This window comes from Triticum aestivum, chromosome 1D, assembly GCF_018294505.1.
Source record: "Triticum aestivum cultivar Chinese Spring chromosome 1D, IWGSC CS RefSeq v2.1, whole genome shotgun sequence".
Taxonomy (NCBI): Eukaryota; Viridiplantae; Streptophyta; class Magnoliopsida; order Poales; family Poaceae; genus Triticum; species Triticum aestivum.
Window position 1 is genome coordinate 415,795,288 of NC_057796.1, and position 26,094 is coordinate 415,821,381.

General features: G+C 47.6%; 1 pseudogene; it reads right to left on the reverse strand.

Moving 5' to 3' along the window:
* Nucleotides 1-7,806, reverse strand: part of LOC123159850 (scopoletin glucosyltransferase-like) — a 25,674-nt pseudogene extending 17,868 nt beyond the window's left edge.
* Nucleotides 7,807-26,094: the final 18,288 nt, after the last annotated feature.

Here is a 26,094-nt window from a genome sequence, read left to right on the forward strand (position 1 = left end):
CCCCGAGTGAGAGGCTTGCTCATCACTCGGTAGGATTTTACGAACTTAGGCGAGTACTGGACTGCAGCTAAGCCCCCGAGTGAGAGGCTTGCTCATCACTCGGTAGGATTTTTCAAACTTAGGCGAAACGAATTCGCGACTAAGCCCCCAAGTGAGAGGCTTGCTCACCACTCGGTAGGATTTTTTAAACTTTGGCGAAACGGATTTGCGGCTAAGCCCCCGAGTGAGAGGCTTTCTCACCACTCAGTAGGATTTTTCAAATTTAGGCGAAACGGATTCGCGGCTAAGCCCCCGAGTGAGAGGCTTGCTCACCACTCAGTAGGATTTTTCAAACTTAGGCGAAACGGATTCGCGGCTAAGCCCCCGAGTGAGAGGCTTGCTCACCACTCGGCAGGATTTTTCAAACTTTAGGCGAAACGGATTGGCGGCAAAGTCACCCACTGGGGGATTTCAGACGCAAACAAAAGCAACAACAACCATTTAGGAAGACTGTAAAGCTCTTGTCTTTGATAAACAAACTACAAAGGTATTTCTTATTACATCTCATCCGAATGAGTACTTAAGTATAAAAGGGGCAGAGCAGCTCCATGTTCCAAGCCCGTGGCTCGTCGTTCTGATGCTCGACATTGTAAAGATGGTATGCTCCATTGTGGAGAACTCTGGTGACAATGAAGGGACCTTCCCAAGCAGGGGCGAGCTTGTGTGGTTTCTGCTGATCCACTCGAAGAACCAAGTCTCCCTCTTGAAAGGCTCGGCCTCTCATGTTTCTAGCGTGGAATCGACGCAAGTCTTGCTGATAAATGGTCGACCGTATTAAGGCCATCTCTCTTTCCTCCTCTAGGAGATCGACTGCGTCCTGCCGGGCCTGTTTTGCTTCGTCTTCAGAGAAGAGCTCGACTCGGGGTGCATTGTGAAGCAAGTCACTCGGTAGAACAGCTTCAGCTCCATAAACCAAGAAGAATGGAGTTCGGCCAGTCGACCGATTGGGAGTTGTCCTCAATCCCCAAAGAACTGATGGAAGTTCATCGACCCAGGCGCCTGCTGCGTGCTTGAGATCACGCATCAGTCGGGGTTTCAGTCCTTTGAGAATCAAGCCATTTGCTCTTTCTGCTTATCCATTCGACTGGGGGTGGGCGACTGAAGCATAGTCGACTCGTGTGCCTTGGGAAGCATAGAAGGCTCTGAACTCATCAGAATCGATGTTCAACCCGTTGTCAGTGATGATGCTGTGCGGAACTCCATATCTGAATGTCAATTCTCTGATGAAGCTGACGGCAGTACTGGCTTCAAGATTCTTGATAGGCTTGGCTTCAATCCATTTGGTAAACTTGTCGACTGCTACAAGCACATGAGTGAAGCCGCTCCTACCAGTCCTCAGGGGTCCAACCATATCCAATCCCCAAACAGCAAAGGGCCAGATGAGTGGAATAGTCTTCAGGGCCGACGCAGGCTTGTGGGACATATTGGAGTAAAACTGGCAGCCTTCACATTTGTCGACTATATCTTTCGCCATTTCATTTTCTCGCGGCCAATAAAATCCAGCTCGGTATGCTTTGGCCACAATGGTCCGAGAGGACGCATGGTGACCACAGGTCCCCGAGTGGATATCGTTGAGGATCACTCGACCTTCTTCTGGTGTTATGCATTTCTGGCTGACTCCGGTTACGCTTTCCCTGAACAGTTGTCCTCTTATCACAGTAGAGGCCTTGGATCGACGGACGATCTGTCGAGCCTCTTCTTCATCCTCTGGGAGTTCCTTCCTAAGGATATACGCAATGTATGGCACTGTCCAGTCGGGAGTGATGACCAAAACCTCCATGATCAGGTCGACCACGGCTGGGACTTCGACTTCAGTCGGATCTGTGGCACTCTTAGGCTGCGGGGGCTCTTCAGTGAAAGGATCTTCTTGAACTGAAGGTGTATGAATGTGTTCCAAAAACACGTTGCTGGGAATGGCTTCCCTCTTGGAACCTATCTTTGCCAAATCATCGGCTGCTTGATTTTTCAGTCGGGGTATATGATGGAGCTCTAACCCCTCAAACTTCTTTTCCAACTTCCTCACCGCATTGCAGTAACCGGTCATAGCTGGGCTTCTGACGTCCCACTCCTTCATCACTTGATTGACTACGAAATCTGAGTCGCCGTAGACCATGAGGCGACGGACGCCGAGTGAGATGGCCATACGCAACCCATATAAGAGTGCTTCATATTCTGCTTTGTTATTGGAGGAATCAAAGTGAATCTGGAGAACATATCTGAGCTTGTCTCCTCGGGGGGATACCAGTACCACCCCAGCACCGGAACCATTCAGCATCTTGGAACCATCAAAGAACATGGTCCAGTGTTCCGAGTGGACTTGAGTCGGCCGTTGCTGTTCGATCCACTCGGCGAGGAAATCTGCTATTGCTTGGGACTTGATAGCTTTCTTTGCATCAAACTTAATATCCAAGGGAAGGAGTTCAATCGCCCACTTTGCCACTCGACCAGTTGCATCTCTGTTGTTCAGAATCTCTGATAATGGAGCGTTGCTGACGACTGTAATGGAGTGGTCAGAGAAATAATGTGCAACCTTCTTCGTGGTCATATAAATCCCATAAACAAGCTTCTGATAATGTGGATATCTTTGCTTTGATGGAGTCAAAACGTCAGAAACATAATATACTGGGCGCTGAACTTTATAGGCTTTTCCTTCTTCTTCCCGCTCGACCGTAAGTACTGTACTGACGACTTGTCCAGTGGCTGCAATGTAAAGCAGTAAAGGCTCTTTGCTGATTGGGGCAGTAAGCACCGGCTGGGTGGAAAGCAGGGCTTTGAGCTCTGCAAATGCTGCATCAGCTTCAGGAGTCCACTCGAACTTATCAGACTTCTTCATCAGTTGGTAAAGAGGCAATGCCTTTTCACCGAGGCGAGAAATGAATCGACTTAAGGCGGCCAAACAACCTGTAAGCTTCTGGACAACGTGCACACGCACAGGGCGTTTCATTCAGAGAATGCCACCAACTTTCTCTGGGTTAGCGTCGATCCCCCGTTCGGAAATGAGGAAGCCGAGTAATTTTCCGCCCGGAACTCTGAATGTGCACTTTGATGGATTAAGCTTGATATCATACCTTCTGAGGTTGGCAAAAGTTTCAGTAAGGTTAGCCAACAGGTCGGAACCTTTACGTGACTTGACAACAATGTCATCCATGTATGCTTCCACATTCCGACTGATTTGAGTGAGTAAACACTTCTGAATCATCCTCATGAATGTGGCTCCGGCATTCTTCAAGCCGAATGGCATAGTGACATAACAGAAGCACCCAAATGGAGTGATGAAAGCTGTTTTTATCTCATCGGGTCCATACAGTCGGATCTGATGATACCCGAAATAAGCATCCAAAAAGGACAAGCGCTCGCACCCAGCAGTTGAGTCGACTATTTGATCGATGCGGGGGAGAGGAAAGTGATCTTTCGGGCAGGCCCGATTGATATGCTTGAAGTCAATGCACATGCAAAGTGAGACGTCCTTCTTGGGGACCATGACAACATTGGCTAGTCACTCGGAGTGGTAAATCTCTCGGATAAGCTCAGCTGCTAGGAGCCGAGCCACTTCTTCACCGATTGCTTTTCTCTTCTGTACGGCGGACCGTCAAAGATGTTCTTTGACTGGTTTCACTTTTGGGTCGACTCGCAAATGGTGCTCAGCCAGCCCCCTGGGAACACCCGGCATATCAGAAGGTTTCCATGCAAAGATGTCCCAGTTCTCACGGAGGAACTGGATGAGCACTTCTTCCTATTTGGAGTCGAGTGTTGTCGAAATGTGGGTCGGAGCAGCATTGGGATCGGTCGGGTGAATATGAATCGGCTTCGTTTCACCAGACGACTGAAATGCTGAATCCGTGGCAGGCTTCTTAGCTTGCAACAAATCACTCGGATCTGCATTTTTTTGATACTCCTGCAATTCCACTACTGCCATTTGTGCATCGGCGATCTTTGAGCCCTTCTGGAAGCACTCTTCTGCCTTCTTCCGATTGCCAGTGATCACTCCTTTAGGACCAGGCATCTTCAATTTGAGGTAAACGTAACATGGTCGAGCCATGAAACGTGCATAAGCCGGCCTGCCCAGAATAGCATGATAAGCACTCTGGAAATCCACAAATCCAAACGTCAACTTTTCTTTGCGTTAATTCTTGGAATCACCGAAAACCACATCGAGGGCGATCTGGCCGAGTGACTCAGCCTTCTTGCCAGGAATAACTCCATGGAAACTCATATTGCTTTCACTGAGTCTGGACATCAGAATGCCCATTCCTTTCAAGGTCTCCGCATACAGTATATTCAGGCCACTGCCACCATCCATCAGAACCTTAGTCAACCGAGTGCCTTCGACGACTGGGCCGGCCACCAATGCTTGCCTCCCAGGGGTGGCTATGTGTGTCGGGTGATCAGACTGGTCGAATGTAATGGCAGTCTGGGACCACTTCAAATAACTGGGTGTCGCCGGAGCGACCATGTTCACTTCTCTGTTGATGACTTTCAGTCGACTCTTGCTCTCAACATCAGCAAAAATCATCAGAGTGGAATTGACGTGGGGGTAACTATCATCGTCCTCTTCCTTATCCTCAACTTTTTCCGATTCTTTCTCCTTTTCTTTGGGCCATTTCTCTCGGAACTGCTGGATTAGGAGCCGACATTGTCAAGTGGTATGTTTCGGATAAATGAGATTACCCTCCTCATCCTTTTTGGTGTGAATGTGGCATGGTAAATCCAACACATCATTTCCATCTTGATCTTTTACTTTTTTGGGGTTCCATGGCCCTTTGGGCTTCCCCTTGAACTTTCCTTGAGTCACTGCTAAGGCTTCTCCGGGAGCAGCTAGCTCGGCTTTGCGCTTCTGCTTCCGACTGGAGTTCCCTCCCCCGGTTTCGTGGGCGACTGTTTTGTGCTTGCCACTCCGGAGCCGATCCTCCTCTTCACCATTAGCATACTTGGTGGCAATTTCCATCATTCGACTCAGAGACATATCTCCGGTCCGACCGAACTTCAGATTCAATTCTCGATACTTGACGCCTTCCTTGAAGGCACAAACTGCTTGGTGATCAGACACATTCTCCACCGTGTGGTGCAACGTGATCCATCTCTGGATATAATCTCTCAAAGTTTCATTCGACTTCTGCACACAAGACTGTAGCTCTGTTAACCCTGCTGGCCGTTTGCATGTACCTTCAAATGTTCTGACAAACACTCGGGCAAGCTCTTCCCAGCTATAAATACTGCCAGGTGCTAACTGATTCAACCACGCTCTGGCCGAGCCCTCTAACATCAGAGGAAGGTGCTTCATGGCCACTTCATCATTGCCACCACCAATCTGCACAGCCACTCGGTAGTCCTCAAGCCAAGTGTCAGGCTTGGACTCACCAGTGAACTTGCTGACTCCAGTCGCCAACCTGAAGTTGGGAGGAATCACTGCTGCTCTGATGGCTCTGCTGAAACACTCGGGACCTGAAACATGCACCCTGCTGCCGGTCGGGTAATCTATCATGGCCATCTCTGTGTGCTCTGTTCCTATCAACCAGACCTTGAACGAGAATGGATCTCGCGTCAAAGCCTGGCTCCCGGGGGTCGACTGGAATCCTTCGCCCACCACTGCGAGGGCGCCTGTCATCGTGTTGCCGAGGCGTGTATGACCCACTCCTTGGGGGGGGGGCGTGGGTACTCGACGACGATCATACTGCTCATGGTCTCTGTACTGATCCTGTCGATCTCCACGTCCCTCACGCCTTGGAGGTGATCTTGGGCTGTGAGCTGACTGAACTGTGTCTGTCATTACAGATCTACTATGAATCCTATTCCGAGACTGTGACACTGCTGTGTTCTGCTCCCCCGCCGCCCGGAGCAAAGCCCGGATCTGCATCAACCCCCTACCAGCCTCCGACTGGGAAGGCTGAATCGACTCTGCTATTAGGGTAGCAGCTGTGAGATTCTGGATCGGAGTTTGATATACCTGGGTTGGAGGCGGAAAAAGTTGTCGTCGACTGGATTCAGGAACTCACTGCCGAGCACGCTCGTCGAGTGCGTGCTGGAGATTCTCCAGTCGAGTGCGCTCAGCCAAGTTGGCCAGGCGCACCTCCTCCAAGGTCCGGGCCTCGGGGGTTTCTCCAACGATAGGAGTGTGAAGTGCATCTATGTTACGGCGGCGAAGCTCTTCCCTCTGCTGCGAAGAGAGGGGCTCGGGGCGGTACTCCTCGTGGACACGCGACGGATCACCTCCGCCATCTCCACCGTCGTCGCGGCGGAAGCCAGGAGGACTGCGTGGTCCGTTGACCATCAGGACTTCCGCCGCGGGGTCACTGCTGACGCACTCGGATGCGGTCTCAACGGAGCAAGTCGACAGGTCGAACAAGTTGTAAAGAGTTTCGTCGGGCTCGATTGCCGCGACTTGGGGGATGGCCGACTGGCGAGCCACCGCGTGCCTCACCCACCGCTGGAGCCTCGACCGACCGGAACGCTTGTGCCGGCGGGCAGCAGGGAGTGAAGACGCCACCGGAGCCGACCGATACTGGGTCGACGGCTGCCGCAGGAGGACGCCACGAATGCACGCACGAAAGTGCATTGCCCCGCGGACGGGGAGCGCCTCGACGTCGAGTGGAGCTTCTTGGAGCCAAGCGGAGTCGTCGGCGACGAACACGAGCGCGCCGAGACGGATCTCGCGGCCCTCGGCCAATCCTCCGCCTAAAACCATGCTGATGGGGATCGGAAAATTGCAACTTCTCCAACAAGTCGCTAAGACACCGGCCCCACGGTGGGCGCCAACTGTCGTGGTTCTAAGTCTGACAGTAGAATGGGGGTAGGGATGTAGAGGCAAGATCCTAGCTATGGAGAAGCTGTACGCACGAGTTTTACGAGTTCAGGCCCTTCTCGGAAGAAGTAACAACCCTACGTCTCGGAGCCCGGAGGGGGTTGACTGGATTATATGTGTGTTGGTTACAGGGGGTGCGAACCCTTGTGCATGTGGAGGGGGTGACTTATATAGAGTGCGCCAGGACCCCGGCCAGCCCACGTTACAAGGGATTTAAGGTACATCAAGAGGGGGGCGTTACTGGTAACGTCCGTAATAAAGTGTTATAAATGGCTATTAAGTCTAGGAGTTAATGCTCGACCGTTGCTGTGTAGAGTGACTTTAGGTCTTCTGTCCGTCGAGTGTTTCTTGTTACGGTCGAGTGGTCTTGATTCCTCCGAGTGGAAATGTTTCTGGTCGAGTGGGTGATGGTACCCCTCGAATTCTTCTGGCTTTAGAGTGATGTCCTTGGGGAGGGTATTTAGGTCAGGCCTGCGACCCTACCCTAGGTACATGTCCTCATCAGGGCATGACGCTGAACGTAATGCACGGCACGCCTAACTCGTCGGCGATGATGGAGATACATAAAAATTGGATATCGGTGACAACAGCGTCGGGAGCCGCTCCCTGATGAGCGCCTCCTGCAGGGGGCGCGTCAGCGTCTCTTCCATGGCCGCGGCGTCGATGCACCACGCGTCGTCCGCGGCAGCGGCGGAGAGGTTCTCGACGCCCGGCGGTAGGCCGTCCACGTCCGGGAATGAGTAGGTGGCTATCCTGACGGCAGCGCTCGCCGTGAGGCCATGCCGGTCGAGTGCTGATCGAGCAACCGAGACATTGGCCGGGGTGACAGCGAGCATGGGCTCGACAGTGTCAGGCCTGACCGTGGCGAGGCGGAGCGCGAGGTCGGCGTGCGGGCCGATGTGGCTGGTGGCGAAGAAGGGGACGAGCAGGATCCGCAGCTTCTTGCTGTGCTCCGCCGAGGCCATTCCTTCCGATATTTTGTTGGTTATGGCCGTCTGTGGCTACGGCCTGCTGCTCAATTATTGGAGTCGACTCGGCAGCAGTGAGCTGAAGCATGCAGTGGTTGCCAAGTTGATGACGAACCAGACACCAGAAGCCCCCATTCCCAACCATGGAACATAAATAACGTACGCGACTTCTTTCTGTGACACCCAAAATTTTATTTGGCTTTTTCAAAAAAATTCCTTGTTTTGAGGGAGGTGATTTAAACTTTTCTTCTAAAAGAACTCTCCCTCTCAAAATATTTTCTTCTATGACTAGTGCTTCATTTTTGGATTCACTCAAAACTTGATTTTGGTCTTGGAGGTTTTCCTCTTTTATTTGGACTCAAACCAAAATGTTTTTCTCTTGGAAAAATGTCCTTTGAAAATTTCTTTAAAAGGCCCGATAGCTTTTGGAATGATCCTTTTCCACTCTCAAAAATTCCTCTTGCCATGACCCAAGGGTAAATTACCTCCCATAAGCCTTTCCTCATCTTTGGATCATGATATGCTTCAAATCCAACAAGTTGAACCTCTCCATATAATTATTTCCATTTATTTCTTATCAAAAACAATTTCTGCCTTATATCTTGATCCTTGAAGGTTTACAAAGGAACTACTCTTTCTGCTTTGATTTTTGCCCCCAAACCATTTTCCCTTCCTAGTCCTTTGAACCCTCAACCAAGATCCATGAAGATCCACTGGTCTCCAGTTCAAAATTTTCAAACTATACTTGCTGCAAGTTTGGACCAGATTTGCCAAATTTGATGAAATTCATTCAAATCCTTCTCCAAAAATTCTGAGAAAAATCAGGCAGCCTCTGGGTGCATTGAGAGGTCACCTCACCAAGTCCCAGCTCCAGGAAAAAAATTTCTTCATACCAAATCGTTTCATCGAACACCTACTGGACACTGTTTCTCTAAGGTTCAGTCAAGTTCAGTTAACAGTGTCTGAACTACTGTCGTTTCTTCAGTGTCCGTAGTCGATCTCGCCAGTGCCTCGGTGTCGCCATGTTCCCTGTCCCCTCCCCTTGTCCTCTGCATCGCACGAGCGCCTGGATGCTTGCGGGCGTTGGCGACGAGCAGGAGGAGGTGCGCCGCCCCGTGACCGACGCCAGCGGCGGCTTTGCGGCCGCCAGGAAGAAGCACAACGTAGACGGCGCTGACCAGCGCCGCCCAAGCCACCGGAGGCCGCCGCGTGGTCTTCCACTCCCCCGTGCGTGGTGCCACCCTCGTCGTGAACTGCTAGGCGCGGAGCGCGCTCTCTGCTGCCGCCGTGCCAGTACGGCGACCCCGACGAAGACCGACGCCATTACGCCATGCCCGACCGAGTTTAGCAGTGGAACGGGACCAGTAGCTCTCACTGGTGCTGCCTGGCCACCTAAACCCTCTGCCAAGCCACTGCCTCGCCGTAATCGCTCGCCGGAGATTCTCCGTTCACGGCCACCCCCTCGAGCCGCCTATAAATAGAGGCCCCGAGCTCCAGCTAGTACCCACACCACCTCTGCACTCCACCAAGACCCCGCCTAGCCACTGGAAGAGCCCCGAGGGAGTCTCCTTCCTCAACTCCGGCCGCCGTGACCCGCCACGGGATCCAACTCGATTCGCTCCCGTGCGTGCACCTCTGCCCCCCATCGCTTGCCAGTAGCTCTCTAGTGCATCCCTCCTTCTGACCCGCGCTTCAATTCGAAGTTTGCAGCACGCCACCGGAGTTCCCCACCATCGCCCGAGCCGCCGTCCGCCGGAGAAAGTGTCGCCGTCGACGTGGTGCTCTCCGACGCCCAAGTCCACCACCCACCGACGTGGAAGGACGCGCTGATACTCTTGGTACACTCCGATCTCCCTGACTCGCCATGGTTCGACGCCGGCGACCACCGCAGCCTTCGGGCGCCGGCGAGGTTTTTCAAACCTGACATGTGGACCCCCCACGTCAGCCTCTCTTCTTTCACCCCCGAAGCGTTTTCTGTTGGCGCCTTCGGGTAGAGTACGTTTTCTCTCTGGGCTGGCGCGTTTCTATTCGAACCGTTTTCTGTTTTCTCAGTTAAGCCCCTGGAACTTTTCTGTTTCATTACAGATGAGTCCCTGGACAGAAACCCTTATAACTTTTTAATAAAAAGTGATTTTTGAGTGATTCTTTTTCTGACAGTCTTATAATTTTGTCTAGTTTTTTATGGGATTTATTTGAAAAAAAATTGGAACAGCTTTTCTGCACGCGTTGGTTTTCACGTTAGTATGCATTTTTCGCTATACCGTAGGTTCCGGGAGAGGTGACGGAGCCGCGAACTTTGCCGAGCTAGACTCCGACTTCTCCGAACCAGGCAAGCATGTTTGAACCTTTGATATGATAGGTGTTTTGCATGTTTGCGTGAAAGGTTGTGCATGGCATATGAGTATCGGTGAGTATCTCGTTGCATGTGAGGCAACTACCCGTGTGTTCCAAAGTTACTGTGATCTCTGATGAGAGATGGCCTAGTCATGTGGTGACATGAAGGGCAGTAAGGTGGTACTGTTGTAGCATGCCAGCCTTACGTCATCCGATAAATTCCGACGTTAACGTGGACGGAGTCACGTTATCGTTCTTCCCTCTTCCGTGCTACCACATGTTTTCTGCCAGAATGCAGTAAGTTGGTAACCTCTTTCCGTGTACACACCAAACAGAGGGGCCGGGATGAGGGTTCCATGGCCCTGGATTAAAGCCAGTCATCCGGTCAGGGGGTATGGGTGTTTCCGGTTGGGACCGAGAGGGGGGCACCCCTTAGAGCGCGCGTATAGAAATTTGATCCCATGCTACGCGAGGTTGTAGCCTCCCCGTCTCAAGGTTTTTCTTGAACGTTGCCGAGGGTGATTCCTGGCTTCGGAATGTTGAATGGGTGTGTACTAGTTAGACGTGTTTCTTCCAAAACACCGTAAACGGAACTAGTCCCCGTGACTACTGAAATCCGTTGGCTGTGGTTAAAGTACAAACTCTGCAGAGTCAAATCCTTCCGAGTCATCGTATCCATGGTCAAGTAACGTGATCAGCGTATCCATGTCTATGTCATAACCTCGTGGTATATTTTTCTTTCCGGTAAGCGAGCGTGAGTAGTAAACTTGGCTGAACGTTATTCCTGTGGATGGACTAACCCTGTTGTTTATCTCATGCCTGATTATTCTCTTGATATGATTTAAAATTCATGAGCTACTAAGTTATGAATATAAGCCCTTTATGTGATGTCGCTCAGACGTCCGACTGTGGCATGTTTGTCTTTTACTTTCAATATAAGCCCTTTATGTGATGTCGCTCAGACGTCCGACTGTGGCATGTTTGTCTTTTACTTTCAATATAAGCCCTTTATGTGATGTCGCTCAGACGTCCGACTGTGGCATGTTTGTCTTTTACTTTCAACATAAGCCCTTTATGTGATGTCGCTCAGACGTCCGACTGTGGCACGCACTGCCTTTTATTTTCTATTATAAGCCCTTTATGTGGTGTCGCCTTGACGCCCGACTGCGGCATTGTTATTCTGCATTTTCCTCTCGAGGAGTCATTCAGACCCTCGTTTGGCACCCAGTATATTATTTTGGGATTTCGGGAGGACTACCGCCCGACTTCTCTTTTATTTCCCGTGCAGTATTATCTCTATGTCTGAGTGCACTTGTTAACCTGTTCATATGCATCATGTTTACATTTGTTATATCTTATGTACGAACTGTCTTGCGAGTACTTTCATAGTACTCACCTGGCTTGTTGATTTGGCCAGATGTTGACGAAGGCGATCTCATGGATGAAGAGTTTGATAGTGAGTCCGACGCCTAGAGGAGTCCCAGTCAGCCCCGTGCGATCCTGGATATTGGTCACTTGTATAATATACGCTTCCGCCACCCGCAATAAATCTCCTCGAGCTTCACCCCGACGCTCAAAGAGCTGTAGTTTTCAGGAGTCATATCACCCGCTCCGCTATGATATTTCCACCACCGTTGTTATCGTGAGTTAGTAGTTATGCCACCCTATCCGCCGTTATGTTTTATCGGCGTACATGTAATAAATTGTTGAGCAGTCTCCGCTCAACCTTGTACTATATTCAGTACTCCTGGTATTTTTCTCCTGTGACCAAGATATTGTCTACCAGTGAGAAGGAATTCTTCTTTACTGGTCCGTAAAAGGGATTGGTCTCTCAATAAATATTTTATTGAAAAACCGGTCGTGACACTTTCTGTACAAGAAATTGCCAGGGCCTCAAAAAATCAAATCAACTGTATTACATTTCCTTAATTTTGGATATGAACACTGAAAACGGCCATCATGAAGAAATGTCGAAAATGTCTACTGATTTCAGTCAATCGTCAATTGCCGGCACATGCAACCTTCAGTTTTTCAGGCAATTAGCATGTGTGATCGAAGGACTTATGTCCTGTGATTCAAGCTAACCAGATGCATCGATGAACTCTGTGCAGAGAAAAACATTTCGCCAAATTTCATACGAGTTCGCGAACTCAATGATCTCCAACTCAGGAGAGAATTCCGGTCAAATTTTTACTAAGAAAAGATATGATGCCCCCAAAAGAAATGAATAAAGAAAGAATCTCTCTTGTGCGTCGGTGGAGCATCTTTAGGGCATCTCGAAGGCAGACTCACAAATATACCTGGCCAAACCTCGGGACGGGCCTAGCTAAGCCCGAGGCAAAAAACCCAGGCCCGGCCCGGCCCAGCCATCGGGCCTGGTTTTTAGGCCCGAGCCCGGCCCAAACACGTAAAAGCCCGGCAGGCCTCGGCCGGGCCTCTTCAGGAAATCACAAAAACGACGGGCCCGGGCCCGGCCCGGCCCGGCCATCGGGCTCAAAATCTAGGCATGAGCCGGGCCCGGGAGCAGCGTCGGGTCGGGCTTTTTTGGGCCGGGTCGGGCCTGGCTGGCCGGGCCGGGCTTCCCATGGCCAGGACTACTCACAAACTACCCGCATACTTCTGAATGCGGTTTGTCATCCAACACGGGCCTGTATTGCTCCGTCGAGCGGTCCAGACGTGCTTTTTCCGGCAAACCCGAATGTAAGTGCATCTAGTGCCCCTTAGTGATTTTGGTGTATTGAAGACTTATAGGTTAAGGGACTAATGTGTTTATGAGTATACACAGGTCCATAAGTCTATGAGAAGTTTGAGATTTACAGAGAAAGTCGACCCCTAAAAATGAATGTCTTCGACTGAAGACTTTGGATTTCTGAAGACTTTGAAAGTGAAGAAATTGGTGTGACCCTGAAGACTTGGTATTCATTCGAGGAACATGAAGCGTGAAGACTTTTGTTTTCGTAGCTTCATTTTCTCTTTCTTGAGTCATAGGAAACACCGTACTGTTAAACGGGAGTCGAGGAAATACTAAGGAAAAATTTCCATGTGATGCTCAACTCAAAATCCTACACCTACCAATCCCTTCAAGTGAAGCCATTGGAAATCTCATACAGTTTAGTCATATTCTTCAGTGACAGAGACGAAGTTCTTCTGGTCTCTGAGGAATTTGTTCTCACTGAGGAGTTAGGAATTCGCCAGTGCGGATTGCCAACACAGTGAGGATCATGATAGCCCTGAGGAATTTGATACTCAAATTTCCGACCGTTGTTGTGCTACGCGCCAGCTGTCCCAAAATATCTACCCACCTAACGGTCATATTATTGAAGGGCATTTATGTCTTATCATGTCGGGCTGCTCCCTAGGCTATAAATAGCCGCCCCCTACAACCACTAGCTGGTTGGCTGCTCCGAGAGAAACTGACACTTGTCATTTGAGAGCATCCCATCCTCCGAGGACTTTGAGCGAAAATCATCAAGTGAGGAAAACCCAAACCCAAACACCTACAAACCCAAAGTGATTGAGCATCACTGAAGAGATTGATCCTGCGTGGATCTGATGCTTGTTAAGTTTGAAGACTGTGCTTCTTCCAGACGGTTAGGCGTCATGGTCTAGAGCATCCAAGAGGAATTGTGGATCGCCGAGTGACCGAGTTTGTGAAGGTTCGGAAGTCACCTGAAGACTTACCATGAGTGATTGGGTGAGGTCTGTGTGACTTTAGCTCAAGGAGAATACGGTGAGGACTGTGTGTCCTCAGGTTTAAATACCTAGCCGCTCCAACCAGATGTACAACTGAGACAACAGTTGGAACTGGTCTACCAAATCATTGTCTTCACCAAGCTTACTGGTTCTATTTCCTCAACTCTTTCATTTCCTCATTACAGTTGTTGTGTGCTTGTTCATATATGATTGAAGACTTTGACTGAAGACTTTCTCAATTTCCTCAGTTCAATTTCTTCAGTCTGTTTGTCTTCATCCTGTGTTATCCTGTGATTACGCTTTCTGTACTCTGTGCTTTTCTTCATTTCATCATGATGACCATGCTTGTGTTCTTTTATATTTACTTTTGAGTACTTATTCCGCTGCTAGTAGTTCTTCGCTAAGAAATTTCCTCACCCGCAAATTCCTCAGTGAAGAATTCATAAAAATCGCCTATTCACCCCCCTCTAGTCGATATAACGCACTTTCAATTGGTATCAGAGCAAGGTACTCCCTTGTTCTGTGTGATTTTTTTTAACCGCCTGGAGTTTTAGTTATGTCGACCGCAGGTATGATCAAGGTCTCTGCTGGGTGTCCCACCTTCGATGGGACAGACTACCCCTACTGGAAGAATAAGATGCGAATGCATCTTTAGGCAATTGATAACGATCTCTGGTATGTTGTGGAAAATGGTGTTCCCTCAGTCACACCTTCTCTAAATGCTGCTGATGTGAAGAGATTCAAGCAACTCGATTCTCAAGCGAAGAATATCATATGTGGCCATCTGAGCAAAGGACAGTATGGAAGAGTGAGTGCTTTGGAAACTGCTAAGCTTATCTGGGATAGGTTGTCCAAAGTAAATGAAGGAGTCTCGACACAGCGTGACTCTCGAGTTGATGTTCTTCGCAATCTCTTCAACTGCTTCAAAAGACTCGACAATGAAAATGTTCAACAAACCTTCGATCGCCTCACTGACGTCTCAAATGAGCTTCAAGCGCTTGGTGCCACTGACATCACCGACTACGAGGTGGTGAAGAAATTGCTGAGATCGCTTGATTCCTCATTTGATACTTTGGCATTGATGATACAAGAACGTGCTGATTACAAGTCACTTGATCCGCTGATATCCTCGAGAGGCTAAATACTCATGAGTTCCAGCTTGCTGAAAAGAGAGATCTCTATGGTTCGAGCTATGGCAGATCACGTGCACTGAAGGCCAAGGCAGTTTCCGAGTCTGAAGATGAAGACTCTGGTAGCAGCCTTGGTGATCCTGAAGAACTGAGCCATGAACTAGCACTACTCGTGAAAAAATTCCAGAAGTTCTCAAGCCGTGGTCGTTTTGGAAAACCCTCAAGGTGCAATGATTCCTCATCCAGTGACTACAAGAAGAGGCTTTGTCACAAATGCATGAAACCTGGACACTACATTCAAGATTGTCCTTAGTGGCAAAAGGAATCAAAGAAGAAGAAATACAAGGATTGCAGTTCTGATGATGCGAAGAAAAAGAAGAAATCCTCAAAGTCTTCATCATCAAAATCCTCTAAGTCTTCATCTCACAAGAAGAGCAGCTCCAAGAAGGCTCGGGCATTCATTCGCAAGGAAATGGACTCTGAGGCTGAATCTGAAGAAAATGAGGAAGAGGAGGCGTTTGAGGAGTCCGAATCCGGTGTGGCGAGCCTAGCTCTCGCTACTGCATTCGTCAGCAAGTCTATCTTCAACTATGCTCCCACCTATTGCTTCATGGCAAAGGGTGCCAAGGTACTCAAATATACCTCCTCTGAATCAAGTGAGAATGAATCTGATGAAAACCTCAAGCCCAGCTATTCTAAACTTGCTAAGATTGCTATGAAACAACAAAGGGCTTTTGAAAAGATTCAAAACATGCTAGACAAAAGTGATGATATGTTGGGTGAAGAAATGGATCGCACTAAAACCTCTTCTGAAAATCTTCAGAGACTTCAGTCTAGGTTTGACAACCTTCAATGTCATCATAACACTCTCTTATCTGATCATGAGAAGCTTTCTTATGAATTTCTTCAAAGAAAGCAAGATCTTGAAAATCTAAGAGTGTGTAATGAAGATCTTCAGAAGGAGCGCGATTCATTACTTACTCAATAAATCAGCGCTGCTCGGGAAGAATTTGTTCCTCCATGTTTGAAGTGCATTGAACGTGACTCTGCTAATTCTTCACCTGAATGTTCAAATGCTTCTAATGCTACAAATTCTTCAACTGTCTCTGCTATCACTAATTCCTCATCTGAGGACATTGCTAGTATCACTGATGATGCAGGGCTGAAGGAATTGTACATGACAGGCATGTACAAAAGCCTCAAAGGGCATCAGACTCTTTGTGATGTGCTTAAAAAGCAGATCCTCAACAGGAACCCTAGGAAAGAGGGTATTGCCTTCGAGAGGAAACTCAACGCTGATCGTACATATTGGAAGCCAGAGCAGTACCCCAAAACCTCATGGGTTGCTGCAAAGGGACCTCCAGTTGATCCATCTAATCTATCAGGCTTTACATGTGAATCTCCTCATTCTTCTGATGAGTCCGACTCCAATTATAAACTGTTCAAAAATCAGAATGGTGAAATATTTGCTAGATATGTTGGCACTAACTGCTGGAACGGTTCCCCTATGAAGAAAATCTGGGTTCCCAAAAGGTGCCTTGAAAGTCTTCAGGTGAATGTCCTCATGACACCACCTGTGAAGAATAGGAACCCCAAATCAAATTCTTCATATGGATCCAAGTCCTCATACGGACCAAATTCCTCACGTGGATCAAATTCCTCAAAAGGATCAAAGTCCTCATATGAACATCATCGTGCTAACAACTCTATTTCGCATGGAAGAGCTAAGGGCTATGAATATGAGCATTATTCTTCTAACCATTATGCTCATAAGTCCTCAAAGAATTTCTATGCTTATTCATATGCTTATCCTAGCTCCTCTTATGTGAAACGAAATGGACTGGCTTCTATGCCACCTTTCTCATATGGAGCTCGCAGAGTGATGAACTCTTTGCCACCCCTTCAGATGTGGGTGGTGAAGAAAAAGAACTAATCTCTTATGCAGGGTCAGGTCTCTAGACGTGCGCAAACATCTGAAGAATTTGCTGGAGACCTGAAAAATGCCTGATAGGACGCAGGCTAATCATGAAGAAACGAACTTTCATTTATCACGTCCTAACACTGATTTATCTGTTCTATTGCTTGATGAAATTGCTCATGAATTGATGCCATATTCTTCACTGATGAAGTATATGAGTTCGTAAGTTGCACTAATTCATCTGCAGGATGATCAACGCAAAGCCACTGAGTGGGTCCTCGATAATGGATGTACAAATCACATGACCGGTGACAAGAATCTATTGATGGATGCTCCCTTATCTCCATCACATCTGAAGCATATCATCTTCGCTGACAAAGGCAAAAGTCAGGTATTGGGTCTAGGTAAGGTTGCGATCTCAAAGGATCGACACATGGACAAAGTCATGCTTGTCGAGTCCTTAGGATACAACCTCATGTCTGTCTCAATGCTTTACGATCTTGATATGATTGTTGTCTTTGGCAAGTATCATTCTGTTGTGATCATGGAAGCTAACAATTCCAAAGTCTTCGAAGGCTTTAGGAGAGGAGACTTGTATATTGTTGATTTCTCTACAGGACCACAACCAGCCGTGTGCCTACTTGCAAAAGCGTCAGAAGGCTGGCTATGGCATCGACGACTTGGTCATGCAGGCATGAGGAATTTGCACACCCTTGCGAAGAAGAAGCATGTCATTGGCATTGAGAATGTCAAATTCCTCAAAGATCACTTGTGTGGAGCCTGTGGAGCTGGAAAGATGACAAAGGCTAAGCATCCAGCGAAGACTATCATGACCACCACTCGCCCATTTGAATTGCTTCACATGGATCTCTTCGGTCCTAACCATTACTCTGCAGTCTCAAATGAGGCATCTCAATATGGCTTTGTTATTGTTGATTATTACTCTCGTTACACATGGGTACACATTGTTACTTACAAACATGAAGTGCAAGAAGTCTTCAAACGATTTTCCTCGAGGGCTTCAACCAACTTTGGTGTGAAGATCAAGCACATCAGAAGTGACAATGGAACTGAGTTCAAGAATTCTGGTCTTGATGACTATCTTGATGAACTTGGTATTACTCATGAGTTATCTGCTCCTTATACTCCTCAGCAAAATGGTGTCGTGGAGCGCAAGAACAGGACTCTTGCTGAGATGGATCGCACTATGCTTGATGAATACAAGACGCCTCATCGTTTCTGGATTGAGGCAATTGATACTGCGAGCCACATCATCAACAGAGTATATCTTCACAAATTCTTCAAGAAGACTGCCTATGAACTCCTCACTGACAAGAAACCCAATGTGAGTTATTTCAAAGTCTTCGGTGCTAAATGCTGGATTAGAGATCCTCATCACAACTCTAAATTTGCACCGAAAGCACATGAAGGTTTCATGCTTGGTTACGGAAAAGACTCGCACACCTACAGAGTCTTCAACAACGTTCTTCACAAGGCTATTGAAACTGTAGATGTGCGGTTCGATGAAACTAATGGCTCGCAAAGAGAGCACCTACCTTCTGTGATAGATAAACCAGCACCTGAGGAATCTATCAAGTTCAAGGCTACTGAAGATGTTATTCCGACCAAAGAATCGCTGAAGAATTCATTCCAGAACATGAAGAACGTCGAGCTAATGCACCTAAAGAAAATGCTGAAGAAAATGGTGCTGAAGAAAATGCTGATCAAATTCCTCGACGACAACCAACTCATCCTCGCGTTGCAAAAGAAGTGCAAATTGAGAAGATCATCGATGACATTGAAGCACCAGGTCCTCTCACACGCTCAAGAGCTTCACATATATCTAACTTTTGTGGGCACTTTGCTTTTGTCTCTATCACAGAGCCCGCAAAGGTAGATGAAGCATTTCTGGAGCCTGAGTGGATTCAGGCCATGCAAGAAGAATTACATCAATTCGAGCTCAACAACGTCTGGGAACTGGTTAAACGTCTAGATCCTCGCAAGCACAATATCATTGGCACAAAGTGGATCTACCGCAACAAGCAAGATGAAAATGGCCTTGTGGTGAGGAATAAGGCACCACTTGTACCTCAAGGCTACACACAGGTTGAAGGAATTGATTTCGATGAAACTTTTGCACCTGTTGCTAGACTTGAGGCTATTTGCATATTACTTGTCGGGGATATACCCCGCGGCATAAACCGGCAGGCGGGTCAGAGGGGCGACAAGACCCGGTGGCCGAACGGCGGTTCATGAAGGCCGGTTCATACTATGGTGGGCCGGTTTACAAGGAAAGGCATAAGGAATATTTACCTTATAAGGAGTTAAGACCCGGACTTGTATCCGGTTTGTATTAGAAGGTAGACTAGTCCTAATCCTAATAGGACTCCACATGTAACCCGCCCCTTCAACATATATAAGGGGGGGGGGTAGGGCTCCCCAAAGAGGGACAAGCGACAGGCAAGAAGAAACAATCTCTAGGGCTAGACACAAAGAGCCGGTTTATCGGCGACTCCCTCGTGATCATAATGAGACCTAGCCTCAAACAGCATGTAGGGTTGTTACCGGATGATGTTTCCCGGGGCCCGAAGCTGTCTAAATCCTTGTCTTGTGTTGCGTCTCTCGATTCCGCTCAACCCCTCTCAAGCTACCACATAGATATGTTAGCCTCGCGACTAAGTCCTGACACTAAGGACATCTGCCGTGACAAAACCACGACAGTTGGCGCCCACCGTGGGGCCAGGCGCACGGTGCTGTTGAGTTCTTGGAGGGATCGAGGGGCTCACAATTTTTCAGATAAAAAAGCTGGTTTGAAAGGATTTGCATCAGCGCCAAGTTCATCAGTCCAGATTTGAAGATTTGTGAGATTTAAGGTTGAAGAAAAATTTAGGGTTGCGTGCGTGGCTGCACGCGACCTGGCGACCCGTCCGGGTCGATTTCCGCTGCGCTGTTCTACAAAGTCGCTGAGACCGATCGGAGGCAAAATTCGCTGCAGCCCAGCGTGGCCAGTCAAAGTAACACAGCCACGTTTTACCATCCACGGACAAGCACCCAGGATCTCCCCAAAGGAATTATCCATAGTTTACTACGTGAAGACCGGGTCAAATCCAAGGAAACATCATGTATTACTTTAACTAGTACTAGTAGTGAATACTAGTACCAGGACGTGGAGCCGTTGGTAGTATTGGTTTGGTTTTTCAATTACCAAAAGAAGAATAGCACTTTCAGAAAGAAGACCGCGACGTGGAGGAGGACACGGACGTGAGCCAATGGATCCAGCCACGACTCGGAAGCAGACGTCTTCGCGGAATCGGGCTCCGTCGTTGACTCGCAAGATGGTTTGGGCCTACGCCTCGTGACCGCAAGCGGTTGCTGTCGTCACATTTTTGCTTCGTCAGCCGTTGCTGCACCAAGCCAGCCTCACCTTCACCTCCACACTGCCGTGTCAACCTGCGCTGCCACTGTGCCAAGCTGGACTCCAAGTCGCTTGCCGATCTACCTCAACCACAGCGGGGCGAAGCTGCCCGCCGCTGCTCCGGTCCGGTTTACAACACGGAGGGTACTATGCATTATCAAGCGCCAGCATCCGGGTTTATCCGGCAAAAAATACCAGGTGTTATTTTTCTTATGTATTTTATAAGTATATGTTAATTCATCCGACAACAATTACTCTGGCCTGTAATATTTTTATGCAGGAAGGCTATTAAAAAAGGGTGGTATTATACCATGGAGGCACGTTCGGCTGTGCCGCGCAGTTTCACGGACACGCGTATCGCGGTCCGGTTTACATCAACGCGCCGGCCAACTTTCCCGTCCGCGCCACCTTACAATGCCACAGACGACTCGCCCGTCCGCCCTCGCCGCTGGTTCACGCGTCCGCACCGGTTTATAACGCGGAGGACAACTGGCTCGTCTGTGCCGGCTTACAAGGCCGCGACCGACTTATCACTCCGAAGCCGCTTCTGATGCTGCGGTGGTTTTACTGTCCGCCCAAAACATCATGTGGTATTCATCTAAATTTATATATTAAACACTTATTGTTTCTTGTTAAAGAACAATCACTCTGTCCTATAATATTTTTACACGGGAAATTTTTTATGCCATTCATGGACACGCGTATCACGGTCCGGTTTACATCAACGCGCCGGCCGACTCGCCCGTCCGCACCGCCTTACAACACCACGGACGACTCGCCCGACCGCCCTGGCCACCGGTTCACGCGTCCGCGCCGGTTTACAACGCGGAGGACAACTTGCTCGTCCGCACCGGTTTACAACGCCGCGGCCAGTTCATCCGTCTGCTCGTATGGCCGACTTGTCCATGATTGATTTCAGCTTCACCGCGGTGATCATCAACTCTGCGGTGGATATTTTCTGGCTAACATATCAGGTGAAATCCATCCACTATATTTTCATATTATATATTGCTTTCTTTAAAAAGAGCAAATACTCTGGCTTGCAAGTTTTCCAATGCAGAGAAAATTGTCTATCACAAAAAGGGATTATTATATCGTTGAGCTATTGGATAACCCATGCCGGTTTATATTGCGATCCAGTCTGCGTCAACTCGTCAGGACCGTGCGAATTACCCAATAACGCGTGCACAGGCCGCCGTCCCCCGCAGTCCGGTCTACATCAGCATACGGTCGATTTCCCCCGTCTGCACCGGCTTACAATGCCGCGGCCGACTCATCTGTCCGAGCTGCCTCTGATGCTGCGGTCGTCCTTGTCATCCGTCTCTCGTGGCCTGGTCTACATCAACATACCGGGCCGCACCTATCTGCATGAGCTATTTATTGAGTATGAACAAGTCACAGCTTGGGTAGCCCGGTTTTCTTTCAACAAAATGGAGGCAAATTATCATATACTATCAACCGCCGTCTGCACTGGGTGGTTCAACGGGCAGGCGCACAAGTCGCCGCCACTACAGTTTTGGTTAACTTCAAATCACCAGTTGGAAGGAACCATTGGCCGAGTTGCTGACACGGCTCATGCGGGATCTTTTATAACCCGCCGCAGTCACCTCAACCTTCTGTGGATTCACATCGTGCTATCAACACCAATGATATACAAGTTATGCCTGTTTACATCATGGTCAAATATGGAGAGTCTCAAGCCAACTCCTCGACTCACCTTTGAGACTCGGGGGCTACGATGACATGACTCAGCAAATCTTGCCAGTTTCAGCAAATTTAAGAACCCCAGGACGAGGGAGGGAAAGATAACCCGGTCCCGGAGGCTACTGTTATATTGATGAAAATTTAAAAGGCTGTCAGAAAATTTCCGGATTAGAAAGTATATAACAGTTACAAAATCCCAGCTCAATGAAGAAGTTTCGGGTCATCAGATAGGATTCCGGTTTAAAATCCGGCTCAAGGGAAGTCTGTCTCACTGAAGCTCTCAAAGATCTGGTTTACAGTCCGGTTCAAGGGAAATCTGTTCTCCCACAAAGCTTTGAAACTCTCAAATCCGGTTTAAGAATTTCCGGTTCAAAAAGAATTAATCTCTCGCAAGTTCGAGTTTAAAGGTCGTCAGAAAAAATTCTGGCTGAAAATGAAGATTCCGGTTTAAGATCCGGTTGAAGGGAAAGATGTCTCCCATAAAACATTGAAGCTCTCAATATCCGGTTCAAAATCCCGGTTCAAGAAGAATTTATCTCTTGCAAAAAGTTAAAAGTTGCCGAAGAGGACCTGCTGCCATGATGCGCGGTTCAAACATGGGTGTCCCGCCTTATTGGCCTATCATATTATTGATCACATGGGGGCTTCTATTTCATAAAGCAGCGTCCGGTTTACCCCTTGATTCAGCTTATCAAAGCTTTATATAAAAATCACTTGGGGGCTTGGTTGTATCCGAACCATAGCTACACCTCTTGATCGTTGCAATACCACAACATCACTTGGGGGCTTGGTCGTATCCGAACCATAGTCACACCTCTTGATCGGCTCAAAGCCAAATTACTCCGGGGCCAAAGAGAGTGTTGTAAAACAACAACTCAAACATAGGCACCCACTGAGCACAGCTCGAAATGTTACTTGGGGATTCTTTGCTGTCGAAATGAACAAAGAATCTACACTTGTAATAGGCTATCAAGCCCTGGCTTGGAAACCTGGTGTATACACCTAAAACCCCGGGTTAGCCTGCCTATTTAAGTAAGTCACTCCGCCCAGGTAAACCTGGTATGACCCTTCGAACTTTGGCAAGTTACTCCAGAAAAGGACCCTGAACTTGTCAAGTTAAAACGATGATTGGTTAAGGATTGAGGACCATCTTAAAAGGCTTTGTGAAATGGTTTAACTCAGTGGCCTGGCAGCCCATGAAAAGCCTCGAATTTGAGGCCTGGCAGCCCGTGAAAAGCCTCGACTACAAGTTTTCATTTGCTTTTTGCTAAGTTTTTCTCTCTTTTGACAAAGCTTATGATGTTTTCTGTTAAACCGGCGTTCATTAACCCGGTTTGGCTTTCAACTACAAAGTTGTCAGTACATGATCACTTATAATCCGGAGTTTATTAGCCCGGTCTGGTTTCGACTATAAGTCGCCAGTATTATATATGGTTGATCCGGTGTTTATCACAACCTGGTACGATTTTATCATAAACTGACACAATATGGAAGGAGTTATCAGTACTCAAGATTGGGATTATCACCCTTACTACAAAAAGTTGGTAAACCAACGATGTGATTCAATGTCACAGGTATGATATATTTCATATTTGATTATTCTTAAGTGCAGCCTTGGTTATAAACCCGGGTTATATGTTGGGCATTATGACCCGTCCGACGGTAAACCGCCAGGACACTTTAAATTTGTTGTATGCAGAAACAGGTTGAATAAAGCATGATTATAAATCACCAGCGTTTATTAACCCAGCCTGGCTTTGGACTATAAGTCGCCAGTATGAGATAAGATAATATTCGGTGTTTATTAACCCGGCCTGGCTTTGGACTATAAGTCACCAGTATATATTGGGATTGCGCTATTGGAATCATGCGCTTATAATTCATTGGATTATATTATTCAAATCTTCAAATAGCCAACATGGCTAGATTTTATTATGGTTATCAATAACCAATATTATGATTAAGGTTTTCAAAGTCGCTTTAGCGCAATGGCTATTATATTATCGATGGATATGATTTATTCTACAATTAGAGGAATAGTCCCGAGTCACTGCAGGCTTACCACCCGGCACTTGGGGGCTACATTATTTAAATTGAGATTATATCAAATATACAAGTCTCATGTCGCTGCAAGCATGCACCATGACACTTGGGGGCTAATGCAAAGTCATTTTTTGGTCATCTTATTAAAGACCCGACTCATCACATCATAATGAGTCGGCCCTTGGGGGCTACACATCACTGCTCACATCTACATGATTATATTTACAAAGTCCCTGCTCATTATTGCATAATGACCCGGCCCTTGGGGGCTACACTGATTGAAGTTTTTATAAGCAATTACAAGTCCCAGGTTGCTGCAAGCATGACAACCCGGTACTTGGGGGCTACATATATGGAGTATTCAGTTTTTACTAGAGATGAACAACATGGATTTCTTCAAAGTGGCAGTAATTATATGGAAACAAGTCTCAAATCATCACTTTGTTCTGTTCAAGACTTGGGGGCTACAGGTAATATGGATATAAGGGAGAAATATCTTTCGATTTTCAGTTTTGAGCAAACCAGATTGACCCGGCATCACCAATCATTATGACCCGGTGTCTGCAACAATCATAACCCGGTGTCATCAATAATCATGAACCGGCGTTGGAAACAATCATGAACTGGCGTTGGAAACAATCATGACCCAAAATTATCAGTTTTTATAACCCGACAGTTTTAACAATGATAAACCGGCAACTTCTACATCTTCAAACCGGTTGAATATCAGATAAGTATTTCAAAACCAATATTTCTTAAGCCGGCGCTTTGGAAGCCGACTCAAGTGGATTATTCTTCACAATATTTCTCTGTGAGAAACCAATGTCAGCAAATTAAGTATGAAGCTGGCTTGTTGACCCGGATTTTCTAGAAGGAGGAAATGACAAGGACTTAAGGATGATCAGATGCCGGTTTACAAGAATTCTTAACCCGGAGCATAGTCTGTCAAATTTGTTCTTGTGTTTGTTTTACAGGATCAGTTTAACATGGATAAATCCAAATTAAACTGGGGGCTAATGTCGGGGATATACCCCGCGGCATAAACCGGCAGGCGGGTCAGAGGGGCGACAAGACCCGGTGACCCAACGGGCGGTTCATGAAGGCCGGTTCATACTATGGTGGGCCGGTTTACAAGGAAAGGCATAAGGAATATTTACCTTATAAGGAGTTAAGACCCGGACTTGTATCCGGTTTGTATTAGAAGGTAGACTAGTCCTAATCCTAATAGGACTCCACATGTAACCCTCCCCTTCAACATATATAAGGGGGGGGGGCAGGGCTCCCCAAAGAGGGACAAGCGACAGGCAAGAAGAAACAATCTCTAGGGCTAGACACAAAGAGCCGGTTTACCGGCGACTCCCTCGTGATCATAATGAGACCTAGCCTCAAACAGTATGTAGGGTTGTTACGGGATGATGTTTCCCAGGGCCCGAAGCTGTCTAAATCCTTGTCTTGTGTTGCGTCTCTCGATTCCGCTCAACCCCTCTCAAGCTACCACATAGATGTGTTAGCCTCGCGACTAAGTCCTGACAAAACCACGACATTACTTGCTTATGCTAACCATCATGACATCACTTTATATCAAATGGATGTGAAAAGTGCGTTCCTCAATGGTAAGCTTGAGGAAGAAGTATATGTTGCTCAACCCCCAGGTTTTGAAGATCCAAAGCATCCTGATAGAGTCTTCAGACTTAATAAGGCCCTCTATGGCCTCAAGCAGGCCCCTCGGGCGTGGTATGATACTTTGAAGGAATTCCTCATGAAGAAAGGCTTCAAACCCGGTTCACTCGACCCTACTCTTTTCACTAAATCTTATGATGGTGAACTATTTGTGTGCCAAATCTATGTTGATGATATTATCTTTGGCTGTACTGACCAACGTTATAGTGATGAATTTGCCTATATGATGAGTGAAGAATATCAAATGTCTATAATGGAAGAATTGAAATTCTTCTTAGGTCTTCAAATTCATCAACAGCGCAATGGCATATTCATATCTCAGGAGAAATACCTCAAGGATGTACTGAGGAAATTCGGCATGCAAGATTGCA